Raw genomic sequence first — 27,514 nt, 5'->3', positions numbered from 1 at the left:
TAATACTACTTAAGCTTAATTCACTCAGGTTTGTACTTGGAATTAACTTAATTTCATCTTCAGGTTTAAATGTAAAATAACCCATTTGTCGATCCATATTTAGGTTTAACTTGCTTGCACACATAAAAGGGTATCCTAAAATCATGTCAAAATATTTTAACTCAACCACTAAAAATGTTTGTTTCCAGGTAAATGATTTTATCTTAATCAAAATTTCACATTGCTTATTTATGCTCAAAGGTTCATTGTTCGCAGCAACTATGGTTCCCTGCCAAGTATTTTCACTCATAATTAATTTATTTCCCAATAATCTGTTGTATAAATCCAAGCTTATAAAGTTTTGACTAGCTCCAGTGTCTAACAAAGCTCCCACACTTAATTCGTTTCCTAAATCCACAGAAATACAGGGTAAATGTGTTACAGTTTTAGCTTTTACTTTCTTTAATCCAGGTGAATTTATTTTATTAAAATCCTTAACAACTCTTCTCAGTTCAGACTTAAAATTGGGACTATGAGAACTATATACAGGTTTATTATTTCCGAATTCTTTCTTGCCGTCCGGAAAAACAGATTTGTAGTCTATGCTACGTGTTTTTCCTGGCTTAACTAGTTTTTTGGATCTGGTCTGTAACAATTACGAGCAATATGACCTACTCTTTGACATTTGAAACAAACAGGCCTCTCATTGTTACGATTTGTGTAGTGACTTTTAGGTCGTTGAACTCCTGGGTTAGGTTTATCCATCCTAGGCTTATCATCAGTTGATAGATAAGGCTTGCTAACACTACTATTACTAACTGGAAAACCTTGATTTCTGAGGTAATCATTGTATGTTACATTATTTAAACTTATACAAAGATGATCTAAGTCTAAAAATGTTTCAGGGTTCTTCTCAAATATTAGTTTGTTGCGCAAATCAGGATGTATTCCATTCTTAATAAAACTAACAAGTTGACTCTCAGTTAAATCACACTTTAATACCTGGTGGTTTATTTTTATTTCATGCACATATATAGACAAAGGTTCAAGGTGATTTTGAGGTCGAAAAATTAAATCTTGTTTCAGCTTTTCCCTTAAGGTGATTGGCAAAAATGTAGTGATTATATTAGCATGCAACAAATCAATTGATTTTGATTCCCTTTTGAATTCTAATATTTTATTCACTAATGGTGCTGTAGAATAAATTGGTAGAATCTCATACAAATCTTGCTCAGATAAAGAAGTTTCATTTCGGACAGTAACTAGGTTTCTCAAAAACTGCAACAATGTGTTTGTTTCTAAACCATTACACACAGGAAAATTTTTTAAATAAATTTCCAATGGGTTTGACAACTTTGTAAAAAGGCTACTAGGACTTAGGCTACTATTTACAACTGTACATGAGTTTGGTTGATTATTTATGACTTGACCCGGCACATTTTGTTGAAAACAATCCATTTCTACTTTTTGAGGTGTTGATGAAGTGAAGTTTTCAGTTGGTGGAACTACAGATTTAGACTGGTTTAATTTGTCCCCAATTATTTCATGCTCAACTATAGAGTTATTCAGCTCCTCTTCAAAATCCCCCATTTCCTGGTCTGAGAAGGTATGCATTGTTTTAAATTGCTCAAAACTATTTAAGATTTGCTGATTTAATTTGTCTAAACTAACTTTCTTATCTGGATCCAGCTTACATTGTAATAGATTAGTAGTCCGGTTTTGTACATGCACTAGTTTAGCCTTGATTTTAGCTATTTTGAGTTTAGTCACATTTTCCCTACACTGTTCAATTAGAGAATCAATTTGTTCACACTTTTCCCCAATTATAGTTATTTCCCCAGATAAAGTGTATGAACCTTTTAAATTTGTTAAATCGGTATTCTGGTTAATACAAGATCTTAAAGTTTTTCTTAAAGAGTCTACATCACTATCACTCGTTTCTTCCCCTCTTATTCTTATCTCGTACAGAAGTTCTTCTTTGTTTAGATAATTTAAATTGTATTTTGACATGTTGAAAATTTTCAGCCTCTATTTATTTTCTGTAGTTCTTCTAACATAGGCATAATGCTCAATAATTATGTAGGCCTATGTATTTCTCACTTTTACCAGCTTCTAATTTTAAATGATTCATAAGCAGAGTTGCGCACTTGTATACCCCTACCTTGTAGCCAATTAGGTAGTATACTTTAATTTAGGATGAATCTAATTTAAGCTGGTAGTAGAAGTGAGATAAATTAAAAGACAAAGTAGGCCAAAGATGCATTTATTTTACGGATGTCAAATTTCTCAAAATACACTTTCCAAATGAAATTAAATATCCAGTTGTTACTTCCAAAAATTATACTAAATAATAAAATAGTGGAAAGATCTTACTTTAAACAGAGACACTGGTTTAATGGTCAGAACAGGCACTAGCAGATACCATGCAAACTAGAAGTGGTGCAAAAAGCTACTGGACCAATCATAAGAAGGTGAACAAGAAGTGGTAGTACCAAGAAGTGGTTGATTTCTGTCTGAAAACATCACACAAACCCAATAAAAACTATTCTCTATAAATTCTAATAATTAAAAGTAGATTTAAGATCTTTACAACTTCGTGTGAAAATGTGCTTCTCCTAGAACAAAACTCAACAGGTCTGTATAAACTTTACTTGTTTTCTTGGTACTACCACTTCTTGTTCACCTTCTTATGATTGGTCCAGTAGCTTTTTGCACCACTTCTAGTTTGCATGGTATCTACTAGTGCCTGTTCTGACCATTAAACCAGTGTCTCTGTTTAAAGTAAGATCTTTCCACTATTTTATTATTTAGTATAATTTTTGGAAGTAACAACTGCATATTTAATTTCATTTGGAAAGTGTATTTTGAGAAATTTGACATCCATAAAATAAATGTATCTTTGGCCTACTTTGTCTTTTAATTTATCTCACTTCTACTACCAGCTTAAATTAGATTCATCCTAAATTAAAGTATACTACCTAATTGGCTACAAGGTAGGGGTATAACATGTGAAGACGTTAGGATATGCTTTGCTGTTTGTATAGACGTTTTGAAATGTAATTGTTACATTAGTACATTAGTAATTGTTACAGTATTAAATATGTTCACATATTTTTAGTAAGTTTTTTTTTATGTCAAATGATTACTGTAGTGTGTTTTGGGAAATTGAGAAGGTATTTTTAAAGCTGTTTATTTTTGTAATATAATCATTAACTATTTGCACAAACATTTTCTGTAATATATTTTTGTAGTGTAATTTACCATGAAAAAATGAAAATGTTTGGTAATAAAAGATTTATTTGAAACAACTTGGTTGGACTTCAAGTTTAAGGTATCTACTCCAATCCAAAGCACAAGTAAAGCCACTAAAACTCCATTTAATATGTCCCAAGAAATATTTTGTGTTGGTAAAATGCAGGATGCCCACATTCTGGAAAGTCAGGGATAGTCATGGAAAGTCATAAAAAACATTCTGGTCATTGAAAGTCATGGAAATCCCCAATGATGGATGGGGTTGAGGGGACCATTCAATGCTCTAGTCGGCCGTTACTGATTGTTGTATTTATTGTACTCCATTGTTATCTGTTCATACTTATTTCAGTATTTTCTGCTAAATAACTTGTCTAGGCAGTATTATTCGTGTGTGTATGTTAACATTATAATTTTTGAGTAAAGTTCGTGAGTCATGGATAGTCATGTAAATGAATGACAAATTTTCTGTGGACACCCTGCAATGTTTTTTTTAACGATAAGACTTTATACAAGACTGTTACATTTTAGAAGACTGTGGATTTAGAACTTTTATATGGTAGCCTACTGTAGTATATTTTTGTATTGTATAATGTTGTATTAAAAACTTGTTTGTAATCAAACCCTTGTTTTTGCTATTGTTTTCCTTTTTTCCAGATTTAAATATTTCATTTTCACTTAATTAGAATCCTAAAGTTGGTAATTTTCAATTGAAAAATATAATTTTTACTACATTTCTGTTTGTCCTATTTAAAAATTACCATATTCATATTAGATAAATAGTTATATTTATTTCATAGTTGTGGATTTTTATTGTTGCCAGTTGTGCTAAAACAATTGGTTTTCAATAACAACAGCTGTTTTCAAAACTAGCATAACCTCGTTTTGTTTTCTCCATAGGAGCAGGGAGTAAAAATCAGCTGTGCATTTTGCTCTGTTATGCACTTTAATTGTAAGCAATCGAATGTATCAATAGTTGTTTGTGTAACTGGTGTGCAAAGTGGCACTTTGCACTGGCGGTACATATTATATTTTTCCGACAGTTACAATAAAGCATATAAATAAATAGTCTTTCAAAACCTAAACACACGTTTTTGGTTGCCCAATCCTGAACGAGAGTAAAATATTAACACGCAACAAGAGGTTTATAGGTTTAGTAAGTTGTAGGATCAATTGTCAAAAGGTTGGGAAACACTGCACCAGCTAAATGTAGTATTATTATATTTATGTGTTTTGCCAACTTATTTTCATGCATACAAGTATTACATGCCTAATACTGTACCGGCACACTTTTGTGTTGTTTGGTTGAAATATTGGAGTGAGAAAAAGTAAAATAAGTGCGACAAAATAAGTAAATGCAGGAATTAGCTACTTTGCGTGCCATAATCAGTAAGCAAAAAAATATGTGTGGGTGGGTTTAATTGATTTTAGCTCATTTTTGCATTATTGTCGACTGAATTCTGATTTGTTTGCATTGCATTGAATCTCTGAAGATGAATGACAAACACGACGTTACAACATTACAGTACAAGTTTGTTTCACTTAAAAGGCTACCAAATTATGCCATAAAATATGTAACTAGTCCAAAAAATAGGTGTTTACTGAACGAGTATGGGTTGGTTTTGGAAGAGTGACGTGTCATATTTTTCGGCATATACTCTAACCTCACAATGAAAAAAAAACTGTAAAAATCCGTTTTATATTCCCACCGATTAATAGACTTGACAATCACCGCTCAACCCTTTTAAGAGAGGTTATGTTTTTATTTATTGATTCGTTGACTTATTTCCAATTTTATAATCAGCTGGTGTCCAGTTTTCATTGCAGTAGAGTAGTGTGACGCCCTATTTGATCAAGCATGCGGCAAACAGGTATTTTCGGACTAATTTCATGGGTGGAAAGAACTGTGTAGTGTGGGCATAAAGTGATCTGAAAAGGACATTTTATCGGTTGAGTATTTTGATTAAATAGTTCACAAATGTTGAAAAATAATATTTCTTCCCCAGATGCGTCTCGAACCTGATACCTTCAACTTATTAACCTCTCTTACCTCACCCCTGAGCTATCTGTGATTGATGATATTTCTTTTTTTCAAGTGGTCAAAGAGAAGCCAACAGCTGCAATGATCGTAAAACTTAAAAAATAAATAAATAAAATATTTTTATATGATTCTGTTTGGGCATTAAATGTTGAATTGATTTTCCGCGAGTTGGACTTGGTTGGAGAGGATACTGGTATTTGAATATAGATTAAGTTAATTTATTACCATCAGTAATGTTATATGATTAATCTTAAATCCCTTAAATTGTTCAACTATTAAAAGTTTGCTCAAATAAGTAAAAAGAGTTGTAATTTGATAAAATATATAACAATACAAACTATATAGAAGCATATAACCACATTATTCTCACAGATCTCATTCAGCTGAAACATTTATTTTTACTTTAAATATTGGATTATTATTGGGTATGATCGGAATAAGATTCAAATTCAAATGATTTTATTGGCCATTCAGTTACAAACAAACAATAGGCTACGTCAAACTAATAATAAATAAACATGCCAAACTTATTCTTGCACTCTTGACTAACAAGATTAAGGCTGAAATGAACACATGCAGGAGCTCACTCATTACAAAACATGCAAAGCAATACATGCATACTAAAAATGAAAAAAAAAAATTGAAATCCCTTTCAATTATGTTTCTTAAGCACTTAACACTTGGAAAAATACATCCAATATTATAAAATATATGTTTTAATGTAGCATCCTGAGATGAGAATATCCATAGGAAGTCCTAAAGAAAACCCTCAAAATGCATTTGTTTTTATGTATATGGGAACTGGTCAGCATATCCATATATATCCTGTGCTGTAATGGGCTGGCCTTCTTGGTCTTCACTATGTTGTCTCCCAATCCCTTTTAGTTTACCCTGCACAACAAAAGGAAATGAGATTCATAATCCTCCCAGTTCAATTTTTTAACGTGGGACTCTATTGAAAACTTGGTCTTTACCTCTTTTTGGGTTAGTTTTTTATTCACCGTCGCCAGTAAAATAAAACCAAAACTAAATTGAACTAATCCAACTCTGTTTTCAAGTGATTTTAGAAGAGTAGGACAACACCCAATAAACCTTTACTTAGTTTAAAATTTTCATTGAAGGAAACTTAAAAAAAAAACACTCTGAGGCTTCGTCTTGCAGGTTTGCTGCCGCAGGGGTATTACGGTATTTTAAGTACTGATTGTAACAATCATCAAAATGGACGATGAAAATTTGATAAAATATTGTGTAATATAAAAAATTTGAATCTAATATCTCTGTAAATAATGTGACGGAAGACTGACTGCAACCAAATGAAATGACTGACAGTTTGACTGAGAAATTACGGATGCTAATAAGAAGACCGAACTTCAACTGGACTGAACCACTGAACGGAACTGTGACTGGACGTTTCGTTTTGTAACTGGAACCAGTGGAACCGGGACTGTGACAAGACAAGCAGAATAACGGGCAGTTACAACAAAAGCTGGTGCAAATTGCGCTTGCGCATGCGCGGCATTCGGCATTTCTACAAAAATACGCTCATGTATGAGTTGCCGCCAGCGCCAGCCGAGTGAGTTTTTTTCAGCTAAATTCAACCGTTAACAGTTCCATCTTCCTTTCTTCTAATGTTTGTTTACCTTTTGTTCAAATTAAATTGTATAGACTCTAGATACAATTTACTTTTCACAAACAAAACAACGTTCCTAAGACCATGACGTAAGTTGATTTCATGAAAGAACAATAACTTATACAATTAGCCTAGGTAGGCCAAGTTCTAGGTAGACGTAGGCCTATAGAAGCATAGGCAAAGTTCAAGCATCTAGTCCTAGTCTAGGCCTACAATATGATTAATTGAACTAAGTGCTTTACAAGCCAGGATTTGGTCCGAGGCATAAATATAAGATTAAGATTCTGAGGGGTAAGTTATACTTCCTAAGTTATCTGTTGAGACAAACAGCCGAATGGAAGTTTGATTATTCGATTGTTTCATTCGAATTTTTATCGTTTGTGGTTAGTTTGGTAAGGTTGGTACTTTCCTGTTAAAGGGAACATGAATTATTATCGATGATTTTTTTCTCGATATAACTTAAGTAACTTAATTAAATCCACATTAACAATTAAATTGAAACATAGGCTATCAACTACGATAGCTATATAGCTATATAGATAGCTATATAGCTGACAACTACGATAAATATTGTTCAGTAACTTATCAAAAACCAATAAGGAAATGAAACTATTCTAAAAAAAATATTCTAACATAATTAACCAAACTTGCTGTGAAACATTTAAAAATTCAGTGTTTAACTTGCCTTTTCTGTTAGGCCTATCAAACGGAATTTTTAAATGGTACAGCAAGTTTGGTTGGTTATGTTAGGTTAGCTTAGAACAGTTTCATTTCTTAATCCATCTATAAGTTATAACTTAATTCTATTTTAGCCTAAACAAGATCAGTAGTAATAAGTAATCAATTTGTAATGGATCGGAAAACAAAAATATCGATACATAAAAAAAAATCATCAATGAGTAGTAAGTTACCTAATAATTGTTCCATTTAACAGGAAAGTATTGGGGTGAACCTAGCAAAAGTAAAGCCAATAAGATTAGTTGCTGGTCGTTTGCAGAAAAATACAGCTGTGTAGCACATTACCGACAATGTCACCAGATAGAGGACACTTTAATGGAGACGACACATCATTATCATGTACCTGGGGAGTAAGTTAGGGAGGGGGGGTTAAGTCAGCAATAGGCCTACGTAGTGCGCGCGCCTTATAAAATCTATAGCTATGGGATATGTGGGAACTATTTTGGATATCCTGTTCTGTGTGGGCTATCCTTCTATGTCGTCTTCCAATACCTTTAGTTTACCCTGCACAACAAGACTGTTGACTATTGGAAATGAGATTGATCCATGAATGGAATTGAGATAGACAAAAGGAAATGAGATTCATAATCCTTCCAGTTCAATTTTCATCATAGGGCTCTATTGAAAAGTTGGTTCCAACCAACATCATTACCTCTTTTTGGGTTTGTATTTTATTCACCGTCGCCAGTAAAATAAAATCAAAACTAAATTGAACTAGGGTGGAGGCTCCGGTTATGGCCACCATACCCCTTATGGCCACTTTCATTTTATTGGTCCATTTTTAAGCTTAAACCTGTTTTGAACCAGCAAAAACACAGCTTACTATAAACAGATGACTTTGGGCAACATATTTAGTTGGTAGACATTGTGAATCTAATACATGTGGCTGTGCTGTTAGAAATTTCACCATGTGATGCACAGATTTGTTAAGTTTCTTGTGAAATGCGTTAAGAGTTGTAGCTGTTTCTGAAAATCGTAGAAAATTCATCTGAAGCCATAGGAAGGTGAAATTTATTTTCCAGGTAAGAGAAAACTCTGTATTTACTATATAATTGTATTGCAACTCACATAACCTCAAAACAAAATAGATAAGTACCATGGCCATTAGTGGGTCACAATATTCCTGGAGTAACTAGTTATGGCCACTTTGTGACCATAAGGGGTTTCGTTCAGTTCCTATTTATGGCCATGTTTTGATGTTGATAGTATTTTAATATGTTCAGTTTTTGCTGGATAAAATAAATATTGAATGGGCTTTAGAGTAGCTTTTTCATAAAGCCTGTAAGTAAATCCACAAACAAAACCAGGCCTAGGCCTTCTTATTAATCTAAGAATTTGAGTAAAAATACTTATACCGGTAGCATAATAGCCTACTATAGAAATAAAACAAAGTTTTATAGTTTAGCCTATGCTTAATAAGGCCCTATTAAATTTTTTAAAGTATTTATCAACTCAGCTACATTTGCTAAATAATTTAAATCTGTATCTAGGCCTATCTGAAAAAAAGTTTTTTATTAAGCCTAGAATATATTAAATCCTTACAACCCTTTGAGATAATATTATTTTTTCAGGAACATGGCTTCAAGAATCAATCGTAAAGGTAGAACAGATAAAATTACTAAGTTAAGAAGAAGAAGCGTTTTCAATACTCCCCTTCGAAAGTGGCCAGAGCCCTGGAGGCAGTAAAAGATGGAATGCAAGTAAGCAATTTAATGTCCCAAGGACAACTCTGAGAAACAAATTGTCTCACATTTCCCCAGCTGAATCTACAGGACACTGTGGACCTCACTCGTGTTAGGTAAAGATGTGGAAGAAATGTTGGTTCAGTGGATCATTGATTGTGCTAATATGGGATTTCCAGTGAATAAGGAAGATTTATATGTTCTTCAGTGAAAACCCTGTTGGATGAAGGAAATGTTAAGGAGAACTTGTTTTCTAATAACCGGCCTGGGAAAAAATGGTATTATTCTTTTCTAAAGCGGCATCCTACCATTTCCCAAAAACATGCTGAGTATGTCAACCGAGCTAGGGGTGCAGTAACTGAAGATAAGATAACGGTGATTTTGTTTTAGCTAGATTTTCTCTCACAGGAAAAAATTTCTTCTAGTGACAGAATATAAATATGTTGGTGTAATTTTGAAAAAAATATCAAATTCTGAATTTGAAATTCAGTGTCTGAAATGCGTTGACTCAATGAAGACCCAATTTGTAATAATTGAGAATGATGTATCACAAATAAATATTTCGAACATTATCGGTAAACTGCCAGAGCCAAGCCTTAAAGAACATGGTGGATTGTTGTTAAATGTATTTCCAGGAGCAGTGAAAACAGTGGAAAAACACTAAGACTATGATAATGTTCTATCTTACTTTGTCATTATTTCTTGAGAATCTATATTATACATGGAAACATTTTGTACGAATTTTATACACTGTAATTTTTCTTACAGTCTTTAAGAAGAAAGGAAAACCCTTATACCAAGTCTTGTAGTTTTTTATAAATAAAGTATTAAAACATTGTTTGTGTTTTTAATAAATTAACCTTAATTTGTAAGCCTATTTTGAATATTTAGATTGAGTGGCCATAAGTGGGGAAAGGTATGGCCATAACCAAGCACTAGGTGGCCAAAACTGGAGAAACAGGTATTATTTTTTACAAAAATGTTTAAAAAAAATGTTTAAACAATAGTTAGTTTTTCAACATATGAAATGAGTTGTTAAAAGTTCAAATTACTAGAATAAGCATTTAAATCAGTAATAGAGGCAATATCTTTTGCAATAGTAGGTAACAAAATAAAGGAAATGCTTAAGGTGGCCATAACTGGTGCCTCCACCCTAATCTCTGTTTTCAAGTGATTTTAGAAGAGTAGGAATACATCCAATAAACCTTTACTAAGCTTAAAACTCTCATTGAAGAATTCAATTATAAAAAAATAAAAAAAACACCTGAGGCTTAGTCTGCAGGTTTGCTGCGGCGGGGGTATTACAGTATTTTAAGCACCGTTTGTAAACAATCATCAAAATGATCATTTCGTTTTGTAACTGGAACCAGTGGAACCGAGACTGTGACAAGCAGCATTTCCGGACGAAACAGTCACAACAAAAGCTGGTGCAAAATGTGCATGTGCAGCATTAAAAAAAAAATACGCTCATTTCGAGTCGCCTCGCCAGGTGTGTTTCTATTTTCAGCTAAGTCATTGACTATAAAAACATATATAGGTATATATCAAATCAAATCTTTATTCATCATTAAATAACATGAGTTACAATAGATTTCGTCAAAAAGTATAATGTAAATACCTTAAAGACACCTCAAAACAGGCTAGGCCTACAGCATGAAAGACAATTGGTTGAAAGGTTTCCAGACGATAAAATAAGTAAATAAATAAGCAGTTCAGACGAATGCACCTCGTAAAGAATTATTTTGGTAACTAAGTTAACTTATTGAATAAATATATACATAAAAACTGGTGTATAATTTTAAAAAGCAGGTACGGTACCGGTACATAAATATATATAAAGCCAACAGCAAAATTCAACAGTTCCATCTTCTAATGTTTGTTCACCTTTTGTTTAACTCTAATCGTTAAAATGACTGAGATTGGGGCAGTGGCTAGTTCTAGGCTAGGGGCAGTTTTAGGACAACAACAAGAGACCAGGATGGTACACTCATTGCCCATAGGAGGACTTAAGATTCAAGATTCAAAAAGGACCAAGTAGGCAAAGAGACTAGACTAGTAAGGTTAAGGTTTAACGTTTTTTAGGTAACAATCAGTCATTATAAAGCTTAAATTAGCACAAAAAGCAAAAAATTGTTACTTAATTATTTTGACACAACAATGTGATCAAATTAACCCTTTGCGGTCGAATGGCGAGTATAGGTCGCTGCCCGCCATTTTGCCAACTGCTCAAAAGTGGCGACCTACAAGGACCCAAAAAAAAAAATTCAAAAATCAAAAAAGTTAATTTTTTTTGTCGAATGGCGAGTATAGGTCGCTGGGCGCCATTTTTCTGACTGCTTGAATGGCAAGCTAAATTCACCGGAAAATGTGGAAAAAATTCGACCTCAAAGGGTTAACAGTGTAAATAGCAAAATATCTTTGTAATATTTCATATAGGTAATAATTTTTATCATAGCCTATCTATAATATCATCATATAGGCTAAGCTTATTTAATAATAGATATATAACTGTGTAATAGATCCCACCTGCTTTATGAATAATATTGAACAGTTTAGATCATTTTATAGGTTTGAGGGTTACGTTAACAGCCCAGGACAATAGTGCAAGTGCATGTATTCAGCGATGCAAGCTAAGTGTAGCTAGCAGGAGCTATGGCGCTCGCGTGGCACATGTAGTTAGGTTAGTGTAAACACCTACATTTACATAACATTAAGAGCTACGTCAGCGACATATTCCGAAAACGTAGTAAGATGCTTGGCTACGACGGTGTGAACAGTCCTTTAAAGACGGCTGCTAGTGACTATTTGCCATAGGAGATGTCCGACTTTCTAGACCTATGTGATTTAATTTTTACTCACTGGCGATTGCTAGTCGCCGCTAATTTAAGTACCTGTAAAATTATCTTGTTCATAATATAGTTTAACTTAATGTTTCAGTTATAATCGGAGACTGTGGCAGAGAAATTGATGATTGCATCCGAATGCCAGATCTTGTCACTACTTGGATTTATAAAAGGTAAATTATAGATGTATTTAACCAGTTATAATTATATAATTCTATATATTTTGGTCTAAAAACCTTCAGTGAAATACCGGCTTTCATTTAAGCTATTACTTATTCAAATCGGACGAGTTTCAAGCAAACGCAAGGTGAACAACCAAAATAAAAATTATTTTTTATAAGATTTTTCTATGATTAATAATCAATCTCTCCAGGGGCCCTATTTTTGAAATGGTTGACAGTTGAGTCTATCGTCAACACTCAACTCAACCAACAACAGGATTTGGTATTTTTGAAACCCAACAGTTGTTAAGTGAGTTAGGAATCACTAGTTGAGTGCGAGTTGAGTGACTCGTTTTGGAAATGTAGGGCATACGACCGCACAAAATTCAGATGACGTCATTTTGAACCAATCACAATGCATAGTTCTTGTGATCTTCAATTTAACCTCTTCTTACTCTAAAATCTGGATCAGCTAATCTTAATCTACCATATTTTGAGACACTGAGGTAAACTGTCAACTCCGTTCTTGGGAGATTGAGGTTATGTCTTGCTTAATCTTAGTGATTGCAAAAGTACCTTAACTTGTATAAACTTAAGTATTAAAAATAAAATTTACTATGGATGTTTGTTTTAGGGTGTAGCTAATTATAAGTTTAGGCATATCCTAAATACATTATTATTTGCTTTCTTCTTCTCTATTTCAGAACACATCACCTTGTTTTAGTTTCCTTCATCGTGTTGTTTCATGTTATTTTTAATTGTGTTTTTATTTAGGTTAATGCGGCTATTTGCCATTGTACTGAAAGCATATCGTAACTTTAATTAATTTGATCCCTTTATTAGGTGAATGGTATTGAAACAAACTATGATATTGTTTCTCTCTACCACAATCTTTAATACCTTAAATCAGGTCTAATAACTAGTCCAGGAGCTGAGGGAGTTTGAGCATGCATAAAAGTAGTACACAATGTTATTGCTGATTATTGTAATATGGACTGTGGTGATCAAAATTACGTATTTCGCCTATTTCAAAAGTGGTCGATAAGGTGGGGGGGGGGAGGGGGCAAACATGGCGGTTTGCGCTATGCGTTAAAACGCTGATAGTTCGAAAACGGTAAAAGATAGAACATCGGTTAAAACGTCGTTGTAATTCTAAAAATGCGGACAACAATAATGGTTATTGGGTCCGAGGTCGTATCCCTATAAATAAACAAGTTATTGTATAAAATATGTAAAAATGGACTTTTCGTGTAGTTTTTTTTACCGAAAGTAGAATTAATTTGTGAGTGTCGCAAAGAAGTAATATCAAATATCTTTGGTGATAGTTGTAATATGGACTGTGGTGATAAAAAATACGCATGTCGCCTACTTTTCAGGTGATCGAGAACTTGGGGGGAGGGGGGCAAAGATGGTGGAACGCGCTATGGCGGAACGCGCTATGCATCGAAACTACTGTAGCTCGAGAACGGTACGAGATAGGACATCGGTTAAAACGTAGTTTTAATCCAAAAAATATTACCAATAGAAAAGGTCATTGGGTAAACAGTTGTATCTTAACTAATAAAAAAGTTATTACAAAAATAAGTTTAACAAAATCTACATCGTACAGCTAATTTTTTCGAAAATCGTATGGATTGTTGATAAATAATAGTGTAATTACTTAATTACTCGGATAAATATTAACTAGATGCATTTTCTCATAAGAAAAAATATATTATTACGAATACATTTGGTTTAAAATGTAAAACACGGCCTCCAAACGCCTTGGGGTTCGTCCGATAGGTTGCTCATAATTGCTGCGCAGTGCTGCTGATATCGGCACAACTGTTAATCCCCCCAAAAAGTTCATTGCCTTCCAACTCAGTGATATCGGGGTTGTGAAAGTGTTTGTACTGTTTAATACTACTGACATTTATTGTGTTTTATTTATAAAAATAACATTCTTTTATAATTTTTAATAATTATTTAAATATTTTAAATTTCAATACAATTTATTTTAAGTTGCTTACGTTTTGTAAAGAAAATATTTACAATTTGTTCATTTGTATTACAGGTGCTAAGAGAAATTAAAAAGGTACCTATTTAAATTCAACAAATAATATGAACAACCAGTATAATTGTTATGGATAGAATGAAGAGATTTGCCTTATTTTTTATTATAAGGTATTTACTTTTGTAGTAATGTTTTTTATTTCATATAACTGTATTGAATAAGAATCTGTTACATAATCATATTGTAATAACCTATAACATTATAATAATTAAAATTGGAAATGTAGTGGTAGTCTGTATTATGCATTTGATTGCGGTGAAACCCCAAGTATTATATGTAGTTTGGAGGGTGTGTTTTACATTTTAAACCAAATGTATTCGTAATAATATATTTTTTCTTATGAGAAAATGCATCTAGTTAATATTTAGCCGAGTAATTAAGTAATTACACTATTATTTATCAACAATCCATAAGATTTTCGAAAAAATTAGCTGTACGATGTAGATTTTGTTAAACTTATTATTGTTATAACTATTTTATTAGTTAAGATACAACTTTTTACCCAATGACCAGGGGCGGCTCCAGAGGGCAGGCCAGGTAGGCCCGGGCCTACCCAACATATAAATTTAAGGTGGATATTTAAATTTATAAATAAATTTAACTATATGTAAATAAAGAGACAGCATTCAAACTAATTATTTTATATTTAAACGTTAAAATTCCCCCCTTTTTGAGGGGAAAGTCCTTCAAACCTCTCGACCCCTGATCAAACTTTCTTGATCCTAATTGTCAGGCCTACCCAAAAGATTATTCCTGGAGTCGCCCCTGCCAATGACCTTTTCTATTGGTAATATTTTTTGGATTAAAACTACGTTTTAACCGATGTCCTATCTCGTACCGTTCTCGAGCTACAGTAGTTTCGATGCATAGCGCGTTCCGCCATCTTTGCCCCCCTCCCCCCAAGTTCTCGATCACTTGAAAAGTAGGCGACATGCGTATTTTTTATCACCACAGTCCATATTACAACTATCACCAAAGATATTTGATATTACTTCTTTGCGACACTCACAAATTAATTCTACTTTCGGTAAAAAAAACTACACGAAAAGCCCATTTTTACATATTTTATACAATAACTTGTTTATTTATAGAGATACGACCTCGGACCCAATAACCATTATTGTTGTCCGCATTTTTAGAATTACAACGACGTTTTAACCGATGTTCTATCTTTTACCGTTTTCGAACTATCAGCGTTTTAACGCATAGCGCAAACCGCCATGTTTGCCCCCTCCCCCCCACCTTATCGACCACTTTTGAAATAGGCGACATACGTAATTTTGATCACCACAGTCCATATTACAATAATCAGCAATAACATTGCGTACTACTTTTATGCATGCTCAAACCCCCTCAGCTCCTGGACTAAACAATAATTATCTTATAATAAGTTTAATTAGTATGTCTAAACTATTTCAAACATACCAACAAGGATAAATATAAAACCCTTGATTAAATAGTCTGTCTAGTATTGACACAGTAAATAAAATTAAAATGCAATTATTCTACAACAGAAAACAATCGCATAAAGTATTGGGCTTTTTCTAGCTGTCACTGATATGTTTACATAAATGTTGTTTACGAATACTGTGTAGGCCCTAACTATTTCCGATCACGATTGTAAGCAAAACCAAAACCAAGTGAGATTAATAACCGTGTGGCTTTGGCTTACATAACGGGTTTGATTTATCACGGGTACTAATGTAACTGTAAATTAAATTAAATAACTAGCCATCATCCAGGTTGGGAACCGGAGATTCTGTGTGTATCAAGTTGTACTTGAATTTTGATTACCGGGAAAAGACCGAGAATCCGTGTTGTACAGGACTGGAAAACTTATCTTTCTATATAAATAAAATTAGAGTTTTATAAGTCACCTCAATTTAAGGAATTTTTTATCACCAGAATATCCATATAGCGTTCGTAACCTCTGCTTAACGAATTGTCAGCGTCTTTCTCTTGATATAACGATCCCCTGTCCCTCCCTTTAGAAACATCACAGCTCCTTTGATGAAAATGAAATGGAAACAACGCTTGTGCCAACAATCATCTGCTCCGTTTTACACTTCTGTCTGCTGTGCGCTATGTTACAACAGATTTCAGATACTGTACAACAGCTGGGGAATGATGACAATATAATGCTTAGTAAACTGTGATTGAGTGATTAGTAACCATGGTAACTTTAGTAAGGCTGTGATTGGCCAATGAGTAGGCCTAAATATGGCGATTTTTTGAATTTGTGTATGAATTGAAGAGATACCTATTGAAGAAAAGAAGAACAAAGAAAAAAAAATATCAAGATTGTTCTCGTTACATTCTTTTTTAAGAGTGTTTTAGTTATCTCTAAATATAATTTTACACTTTTTTATCAGGCCTACTTATCTATCAATTCCTATGCTGTGATACAGCACCTCGGTAGCCTATATGTCCATCATGAGCAGTACCTTTATAACACTTTCTAAAGGTTCCTTTAATATTTACGTTATATATAGCAATGCAGTGTTTGGCTAGTTATTAGTTGAGTTTGAGTTATCTATAATTTTAAACGTTGCCGTTTGTACAACTGAACCAAGATAAATGATTTGAAAATTTTTAAAATAATAATGTTATAGCACAATAATAATGATTGTGCAATAATGAATTTCGTTTATAAGAATGCAAATCGTAACGTTAATGGCTGTTTACAGTGTTTTAATGGGTTTGTCATCATTCTGTTTTCATACTATATTGGATTAACCATATTTTTCATCACTCCCCCTCCCTATTAACTCAGGTAATCGAATATCTACACAATAGTGCAAAGTATTGTAGCCTATGCCACTTGATTGTATTTTAACTAGCTTTATGTCAACAAAGCGTTCTGGGCTAAGTCGCGGTGTAGCTGGACGTGTCTGTACCATGCGTTATCTTTTATCTATCACAGAAGTTGAGCCATCCCGTGCGCTCCCTCTTAGATCTCACGTCTTGCTAATCTTGAATAATAACTTTCTACACGAATCCTAAACTATCCTAAAATCCTATTTTAACTAGGCCTAATTGAATTCAATAATATAACTATTGTCATTAATTAATCCACTTTCTATCTGGCGACTTCGTAATATATTTTGTATTGTCGTCACGTTGAACACTGTTGCAATTAGCTTTAGCCACCCCCCCATTTGAATTTTTAGCCCCCCCCCCCCCCAAGAATTTCAATGACGCAGTCTGCGTCACAGCCCCTCCTTGTGGGCACCCCTGCTACGACCATCCACCAAGTTTTTGCCAGTCAGTTTGTGGTACCCGACCAACAGTAACCGACAAAGTAGATTTGCAGGTACACAAAAATCGCTTACTAATGTTGCACTACAACTTGTTAGCTGTACTACCGATATGCACTCCCAAGGAGTTGTACTAACTACTGCAAAGTGAATTTCCTGCTGGCAATCGCGCTTCCAGGAACTTTTAAACTGTAGTAGTAGGGCTTATATATGAATTTGAACGGATAGTATTATTGCCCTCTGGGGACATCTAAATTAAAAAGTTAGTCCCGCGTCCAGGTCTTACCATGAGACCTCTGGTAATAGCTTATTCATTATATATAGGAAATTTGCTATAAATGCGTGTGAATAAAGCTATAACTAAGCTTTGGGTTTTCCATGGTTAAAATAATGACGGCCTTCTTCTGAAAAAAAGCCCAAAGAGAACATTGTATTTTTACATAAGTCTTAACTGGTAATATCAAATTATCTGATCAAAAGCATTTGCCAGGAATTATTAAGGAAATTTACAGGAAAGCAGGCTTACCTTTAAATAAGTCCATAGAGACACATATATAAACAATCCAAAACAGACATTTTTGTGGTAACCTTTACAACCGCTAGAGATAGTAGTTTTCATCACCAGGAGCAAAAGTTGTTTTTTTTTTGGTACGCTATCGCGTTGTACAAGCAAGGTGCAGCCAAGCTTGGAAATGATAAGTACCAAAAAATTCTTTTGCTCCGTGTGATACAACTATTTTCATGTGATTGTGGAAATAACCTCATAGATTGACCACCAAAATATAGGCCTACCACATAATTTGAGGATATACCAAGACGTCATCATTGTTTACATTTCTGTTGTTTACAAACATAACTTTAAATATCTTTATCATCCATTCATCTCTATGGTGATTAGCAGCGTTTTCATAATGCAATGATAAAAGTTTGAGGTTAGCGAACTGAGAATTTTACTATATGTTTTTTCTGTTCCCTTTTGCGGACGATTTAGATAACTAAAAACGGCTGCTTTCTGGACAGTTTGATGAAAAAAAATAATTACCCTGGATAGCAGAGGTAAAGTAAATCCTAGTACTATTTGTGGTCATTTGGCATTTTTCAGTGATTGATTATTCAGTAAACTGAAGCCTACTGACATTAATATAAGACAAGTGTACCTGTTGCTTGAATTCGAGCAATTGGTAAGTATTACAGGCGTTATTTTAAAACGAATAACAGTCATAATTTCTGATTACTTTAAAAGAGTCGCCTCAAAGATTATGGAAATACTCACGATGTACATAACAGTTCGATATAATCAACATTTCTTGTAAATATCTTATCACTTTTCATAAGCTGATGATCATGTTTTTAAGTGTCTTCTACAAATGTTTCCCACTCATAGCCGTATTAGGTTGTCCATAATAATGATTATTAGTTAAAAAAAAAAACACATTATTTTTATTTCTTCTACTTGGTGGTGTTCTATGACTTTCCCATGTTTCCATAGTTTGCAAATTGGCTCTTTAAATGATTGATCAAGAAATGCAGCACAGTGTTGGTTCAGTTTTATTTTTACTATTCCATTGTAATATTTACGCCAACCATAATTCAAATAGTAGGCAATATTTCTTTGTCGTCAAGTCCTTGGAATGTTTAAATGAAAATAAAATGTAAAACTTTTCTCTCGTCGTGTCCTATAGGTAACATTTCTTTGCCGGGTTCTAATTAGTTAAAAGAACATGAAAACTGCTTACATTTCAATTCCAAACAAAACAGCTGGGATTTATTTTTTATACAAAACTAATGTATTGACATCTGTTTCAGAATGTAATAACATTCAAATCAATCACAATGTTATCCTTATGGAAGGAACTTTGAGGGCAACCCACGCCCTTAAAAAGATATATTTCAAAAATCTAAAGCCAGTTTGCACATCTACACACCTAGACGAACATTTTGGTATATAATATGTGGGGTTAAATCTTAAAACAAAAAAGCCTTATTGTTCACAAAGTTTCACGTCGCGTATTAAATATATAGATAGGCCTACATCTTGAATATAAAATTCTTGCAATTTGTGCATGTAGGCCTATATAAAAAAAACTATTGTTTGTTAAAAACTTCTATTTTCTTTCAGATCTTTTTTGTGTGACAATGTTTCAAAATGGAAATACCAAGAACTGGAGTGGGATTCTAGTATCCCAATCCCAATGAAGAAGAACGACCTGAGACATGGAGAGGGCCAACTCCGGTGAAAGGCAATAGGACTGTTTCAAGTATAACAGAGGTATTACTCAGCCTTGAACAGGGATATAATAACTCAAACTCCTGCTCATAAGGGACAACCTTTGGAATTTACCCAGTGTGTTCTCTTGCAGCATTTGAAGTTTGAAGATCCATAAAATGACTCACTCAGTTAATTCGCTTAAATGTGGTACTTGTAGTAAAGTTTTTACCCGTAAAGATAACCTGAAACGCCACGAAAAATATAGACATAATTTCCAGGAGCATATAAAGACACTTAAATGTGCTATTTGTAATAAAGTTTTTTCTCGTAAGGATACACTGAAATGCCACGAAGCGGAGCATAGGGTGGAGAACAACAGTTCTGAACAATATGAGTGTGGTGCTTGTGGTAAATTTTTTTCTTGTAAATATAACCTGATATGCCATGAAGAACAGACACATAATAAAGTTCAGGATCATTTAAATACGCTTAAATGTGCTATTTGTGGTAAAGAGTTTTCTTGTAGTGATAACCTGAAACTCCACAATGAGTGGCATAAGGAACATAGGGGAGAGAAGAAGCGATCTGGACGATACGAGTGTGGCACTTGTGGTAAAGATTTTTCTCAAAAGAGTAAACTGAAACGCCACCAAGCGGTGCATTGCGTTGAGAAAAACAGTTCTGAACAATATGAGTGTAGTACTTGTGGGAAAGATTTTACTCGTAAAGATAACCTAAAACGCCACGAAGAGGTGGCACATACAGTCCAGGGGGACATATATGAATGTGCAGAATGCTGTAAATCATTTACACGTAAGGAGAGCTTGATTAGGCACATTAGTCAAAACCATTTGGGTTCTAAACCTCGTCACAAGTGTCCTAAATGTAAAAAACGTTTTCATCGTCTTTCTCGTATGAAAAAACATGCAAAAATGGTATGCTTCACCATACTATAAAACCTTACAAATAATAGTGTTCTACCATAACAATGGTTTTAAGTTGTTAGATTAGATCATTTGACTTGAGTAATTCAATTCTCTTTTTAATTAACTAAATATATAGGATGGAGAGAAGAGGACACAGCTAACTCACCTGATGAAAGGTTGCAGACGAGTCAAAGATCACATAAAACACACACATAATAATACTCGATATTTTGCCTCTTTCAGAGGCTTCTTCAGAAGTAGGCCGAGATGGCAGTTACAAGTGAACAACAGTTTAAAATAGGTGCATTGCGTCTCATTTGCGTTCTCACAGTGGAGTTGATGAGTTTAAAACATGATATGATGATGAGACAGTTTAAAATTGGCCATCCTATTTTAAACTGTTGTTCTTGTAACTGCCATCTAGGCCTACTTGCGAAGAAAGCTCTGAAAGAGGCGAAATATCAAGTATTATGTGTGTGTTTTATGTGTTCTTTGACTCGTCTGCAACCTTTCATCAGGTGAGTTAGCTGTGTCCTCTCCATCCTATATATTTATTTAATCCAAGCTAAATGCTTTTTCCTAAAAACATAACTTTTTTAATTAACTGTGATTTATTGGGTAATGAAAAGCTGCAATTCATTACGACTTTAGATTTACATTTATAGTTAATTTAAATAGACACAAGGAAATATGTAAATCATCTTAACTTGATTGCACATGGGCCGCATACTTGCAATCATGATCCTGCAGCACATGCGCATGTCATGTCTGCTTCCCATCCCAACCAGCCTGTGATCAGGTACAGTCGGGGGACGGTGATATTTCTTGCATTTGGAGAAATATTTTTCTCAGCTTGCATTGTACAATCGATTGTATGCTAGCGCAATATGTCTTTTCAGCCAGACCTTTATTCTGACGTATGTCTAGGTTTTTTGTTCTATAGTAGTTTAATGTTTGCACTTATTAGTAAACCGTAGCATTAAGAATGATTTATGAGGCAAGAATACCTTAAGATAATTATGTAGGATTCTAAACTTGAAAAACCAGTTACACACATACAGTGGCATAAAACACACCCACGCAACTCCCACAGTGTGGGGGTGGGCGACAAGGTCAAGGAGGCGCTGAGGTCCAGTTGCCCATCTCAATTTCGAAAAAAGGTGACATTGTTTATGTGACCGCGGAAGAGAAAGATAGTGTCTTCAAGACTGAAGAATAGATTCATGAGTTTGCCGCAATCGTAGAAAAAGATTATGTTGTTTCCGTGACCGTGAGAGACAAAGATGATGAAGACTGCAAGACCGAAGAACATATTCATGATTTTTTTGCAACTGCGGAAAACAATGACGAGTTTTAATCACTGTGAGAGAAGATTTCTACATGAACGCAGGAGATATTCAAGATATGGCTGCGGTAACAGAAAACGATGACAATGGTTCCATGACCAATGGAGGCGATGATAAAATATCCACAAAAGTTGTTGGATTTTGCCATGATCACATAGGCTGAGATAAACAAATAAAACATAAGTGATGTTTAAGTAGGGGGGGAGGGAACCCTCCACATGTACTGCTTGGGGGAGGGGGGTGCCACTTATTGTACTTACATCACTGAACAAATACTATTAATTATACAGGCAAATCTCAATTACACTTATTGCTTATTTTAAAGAAAAACCCTTGTGTATTTGCAATAAACCGTGTGGCTGGCAGAGTAAAAACTAATAACTTTATCGTAATGTAAACCTCTAATATTGAGCATAAAAAGATAAACTAACTAAGGAAAAAGTAAACATAAAGCTAAATACCCCCGCCGCAGCAAACCTGCAGGCTAAGTGAATTTCAACTTGTCTGAGCGAATTTGAACTTGTCTGATTATATTTTTACTAAAATATTTCCATAAATAAGACATATTTATTCCCAATTTAAATAATATTAGATTTAATGAGTGCTTAGGTTTGCTGCTACGGGAAAGGTAAAAAGTGTTTTTTGACCGTACGTCAATAGTAGGCCTATAGGATGAAATAAATAAATTTGCCAAATTTTATCAATATCCATAAACAATTAAACTACAACAGTTTTCATTTTCTCCATAACAATAACATAGGAATTTTTAATTACACTATTTTTAAATTTTTTTCCGTGACCGTTAGCATTGACTATATATACCTACAGAAGACATCCCATAGCTATAGTGGACCTGTCGCCAGCAATTTGTTGGCTAGGAGCGCTAGAACAGCGCTAGCTTGTGGTGCGATCTATCTGTAAAGGTTAGAAACAGTCTCGACGCATGCGCAGACGAGTAGATGAGTACTGAGCAGTCGACCGCTCAGCGCTCAGCTCATCCAGCTGACGATCAGACGATAGCTGTGAGGCCGTGAGGGGGCGGGAGAGTAGTGGAGAGAGTATACAATGCGTCGCTGTCACTACAACAATATCCAGAATGAAAGGTCAATGAGCTGAGCAAAAACTACTCTCGATCAGCTGTGGTGACACGTCACTCGCACTACACTATGTGAATGTCGTCTCACCGCGTGCCCTGGCCCTACTTTCGTTTCATAAAAATGAATTCGTGCGTTAGTAGTGTTTTATGGTTTGACTAGACCCAGGTTTCATACTCTTTACATTATGTTAAGACGCACACGATATTTTTAAACAACACTAAGCCTACTATTGGTATTGGTACAATTTTTTAATTGTTAAATTTGTATTCGAAGCTTACAATTGATTGAAGTTTGTGTAATTTGTTCTTATGTTACCAGCGACTAATTACTCCTTACTTAATTCAAGAAGTAATAAACCATGACTTTTTATAAGAAGTTTTTATCCTACCAACTATGTTAAATTTGTGTTGCTAGATATTTTACATGCATTTTCAGTAAAATGTAATGAATAAGCAATAAAGAGGATTTAAAACTTGAAGTATTAAATAATATGGGCCTATTTTGACTACTTACACATTATGAGTTATATAATGAACATTTGAATCGTCATCTAGAAAAGTTTGAAGACATAATTTTAAAACACGTAAAACATACAGAATAACGTAACAAGGATCACGCCTGATGCCGTCACCGCGTTGTGGTATAAGTCAAATAATTACAATAGTATAAACTTTATAGTTCGGACGACTTAAAAACAAAAAAACAAATATTCTTCATTTACACTAAGGAATTTATCTTCAAATTAAACGAATTTACATAACATTTGTTTTATGTAGCGTACTTGGCGTACAAGATGAAGAAATATAGGATTTTATAAATATAGGAAATATAGGATGCAGTTTCGGCCGTCGGCCATCTCCATAGTTTGATTGTTTACCCCATAGCTGTGGAGGGGTTGGAGGGGCGGGTGTCGCAATAACATGAGACGTCAGTTCCAGTTGTCTTTACGCCACCGAGTGACTGTGATTATTAAGTTGCGTTGTAAAAACGTTGTTCAATATTAGAAAATTTAGCTTTTGACATCTTATTAGTTTACTAGTTAACCGCCCGTGCTCCGCCACGGGAATATTGTCAGCAATAAAAGAAATAATAATTAGCAAATACTGTTTATCTTTGTATTTTATTTAGGGGTTGTTTAATTTGTAAATCGGTCCCGAGCCTAGGTCTTACCATGAGACCTACGGTAATAGCTACTTCCCTATAGGGAAATTTGCTAAAAACTATTGTTTGTTAAAAACTTCTATTTTCTTTCAGATCTTCTTTGTGTGACAATATTTATAAAGGAAATACCAAGAACTGGAGTGGGATTCTAGTATCCCAATGAAGAAGAACGACCTGAGACATGGAGAGGGTCAACTCTGGTGAAAGACAATAGGACTGTTTCAAGTATAACAGAGGTATCACTCAGCCCTGAACAGGGATATAATAAGTCAAACTCCTGCTCATAAGGGACAACCTTTGGAATTTACCCAGTGTGTTCTCTTGCAGCATTTGAAGTTTGAAGATCCATGAAATGACTCACTCAGTTAAGTCATTTAAATGTGGTACTTGTGGTAAAGTTTTTTCTCGTAAATATAACCTGATTCGCCACGAAGAACAGATACATAAATTTGAGGATCATTTAAATTTGCTTAAATGTGCTATTTGTGGTAAAGAGTTTTCTTGTAGTGATAGCCTGAAACTCCACAATGAGTGGCATAGGGAAGAGAACAACCGATCTGAACGATACGAGTGTGGTACTTGTGGTAAAGATTTTTCTCGTAAATATAACCTGATACGCCACAAAGAACACACACATCAATTCCAGGATCATTCGATGACGCTTAAATGTGCTATTTGCGGTAAAGAGTTTTCTTGTAGTGATAACCTGAAACGCCACGAAGAGTGGCATAGGGAAGAGAACAACAGCTCTGAACGATACGAGTGTGGCACTTGTGGTAAAGATTTTTCTCATAAGAGTACACTGAAACGCCACCAAGCAGTGCATTGTGTTGATAAAAACAGTTCTGAAAAATATGAGTGTGGTACTTGTGGGAAAAATTTTACTCGTAAAAATGATCTAAAACGCCATGAAGAGGTGGCACATACAGTCCAAGTGCAAAGATATGAATGTGCGGAATGCTGTAAATCATTTGCACATAAGAACACCTTGAGTAGACACATAAGTGTAATCCATTTGGGTTCTCATACAGTCCAAGTGCAAAGATATGAATGTGCGGAATGCTGTAAATCATTTGCACATAGGAACACCTTGAGTAGACACATAAGTGTAATCCATTTGGGTTCTAAACCTCGTCACAAGTGTCCTAAATGTAAAAAACGTTTTCATCGTCTTTCTAGTTTGAAACAACATGCAAAAATGGTATGCTTCACCTTACTATAAAACCATATAGATAATAGTGTTATACCATAAGGATATTTTTAAATTGCCGGATTAGATCATTTGTCTTGCTGAATTTAATTGCTTTTTTTAATTAACTGAGATTTATTGGGCAGTGAAACGCTGCAATTCATTACAACTTTAGATTTACATCTATAGTTAGTTTAAATAGACACAAGGAAATATGTTTGAATCATCTTAACTTAATACTTGGGCCGCATACTTGCAATCATGATCCTGCAGCACATGCGCATGTCATGTCTGCTTCCTATCCCAACCAACCTGTGATCAGGTACAGTCGGGGGACGGTGATATTTCTTGCATTTGGAGAAATTTTTTCTCAGCTTGCATTGTACAATCTATTGTATGCTAGCGCGATATGTCTTTTCAGCCAGACCTTTATTCTGACGTATGTCTAGGGGGCAACAAACGTGTTTTTTTATTCTATTGTAGTTCGTTTTAAGTTAGTAATGTTTGCATTTATTAGTAAACCGTAGCATTAAGAATGATTTATGAGGCAAGAATACTTTAAGAGAATTATGTAGGATTCTAAATCTACTTGAAAAACCAGTTACACACATACAGTGGCGTAAAACACACCCATGCATCTCCCGCAGTTTGGGGGTGGGCGACAAGGTCCAGGAGGTGCTGAGGCCCAAGTGTCACCGTTCACCGCAATCACAAAAAAAGGTGACGTTAGTTTCTGTGACCGCGGGAGACAAAGATGATGTCTTCAAGACCAAAGATAATATTCATGATTTTGCCGTGATCACGGAAAAAGATGACATTTCCGTGACCGCGGGAGACTAAGATGATGTCTACGCAAGACCGAAGAAGGTATTCATGATTTTGACGCAGAAGACAAAGATATTTATGATTATGCCGTAATCGCGGAAAAAGTTTACGTCGTTTCTGTGACCGCAGGAGACAAATAAGATAATAATAATATCTATGGTTCTTACCGTCAACGCAATCAGGGGTAATATTCCACTACGGCCGTTTCGGAGATGACTCCATCGTCAGGTGCGTAGTGGTACACTAAACTATAGTCTTGTCACATTTAACACGAACCACGGAACGGCCGTAGTGGAATATTACCCCTAATTGCGTTGATGGTAAGAACCATAGATATTATTATTATATTTTCACGCAATCTGCCACACTCAAGAATACAAATAAGATGTCCTCAAGACCAAAGAAGATATTCATGATTTTTACGCAATCACAGAAAAAAGTTGACCTCAATTCCGTGATTGCCGGAGAGAAAGATGATGAATAAATTCACATGTTTGCCGCAATCGTGCAAAAAGATTATGTGATTTCCGTGACCCCGAGAGACGAAGATTATGAAGACTACAAGACCAAAGAACATATTAATTATTTTTCCGCAGCTGCGGAAAACGATGAGGAGTTTTAATCACCGCTGGAGACGATTATTTCATGAACGCAGTAGATATTCAAGATTTGGCCGCAATCACGTAAAACTATGACAATGGTTCCATGACTATGAAGGCGATGAAAAATTTACACAAGAGTTGTTGGATTTTACCATGATCACTGCTAAGGCTGAGATAAACGGAAATGTTTAAGTAGGTGGCGGGGGGGGGGGGGGGTGCCATCCATTTACTGCATGGGGGGGGGGGCAGCCGCTCATTGTGCAAACGTCACTGGCAAATCTCAATCACGCTTATTGTTTATTTTCAAGAAAACCCCTTGTGTATTTGCACTAAACCGTGTGGCAGGCAGAGTCAAAACTAATAACTTTATTGTAATGTAAACCTCTAATAATGAGCATAAAAAGATAACTAACTGAGGAAAAAAGTCAACATAAAGTTAACAAGGATCACAAATAGTTGAGAAAATCGTAAGACCCACACCTATTAGAGTGAAAATTTAAAAACGTACGTTTTCAGGAAAAGCACT

The 27,514-nt window shown here is 34.6% G+C and overlaps 1 long non-coding RNA gene across 1 annotated transcript in view; it reads left to right on the top strand.

Annotated features, from left to right (window-relative positions):
* The window catches only part of LOC128999615 (uncharacterized), a 47,347-nt gene extending 20,185 nt beyond the window's left edge, over positions 1-27,162 (top strand). Inside the window, exons 4-6 of the long non-coding RNA XR_008491309.1 lie at positions 12,257-12,335; positions 19,753-19,902; positions 24,466-27,162. This is a non-coding gene — a long non-coding RNA (uncharacterized LOC128999615). The remainder of the gene's footprint in view (positions 1-12,256; positions 12,336-19,752; positions 19,903-24,465) is intronic.
* The last annotated feature ends 352 nt before the right edge of the window (positions 27,163-27,514 follow it).

The sequence above is a fragment of the Macrosteles quadrilineatus genome, unplaced genomic scaffold, assembly GCF_028750875.1.
Source record: "Macrosteles quadrilineatus isolate MER2022 unplaced genomic scaffold, UCM_ALF_1.0 Scaffold_8__2_contigs__length_117827958, whole genome shotgun sequence".
NCBI lineage: Eukaryota > Metazoa > Arthropoda > Insecta > Hemiptera > Cicadellidae > Macrosteles > Macrosteles quadrilineatus.
This window is presented reverse-complemented; position numbering and strand designations above follow the sequence as displayed.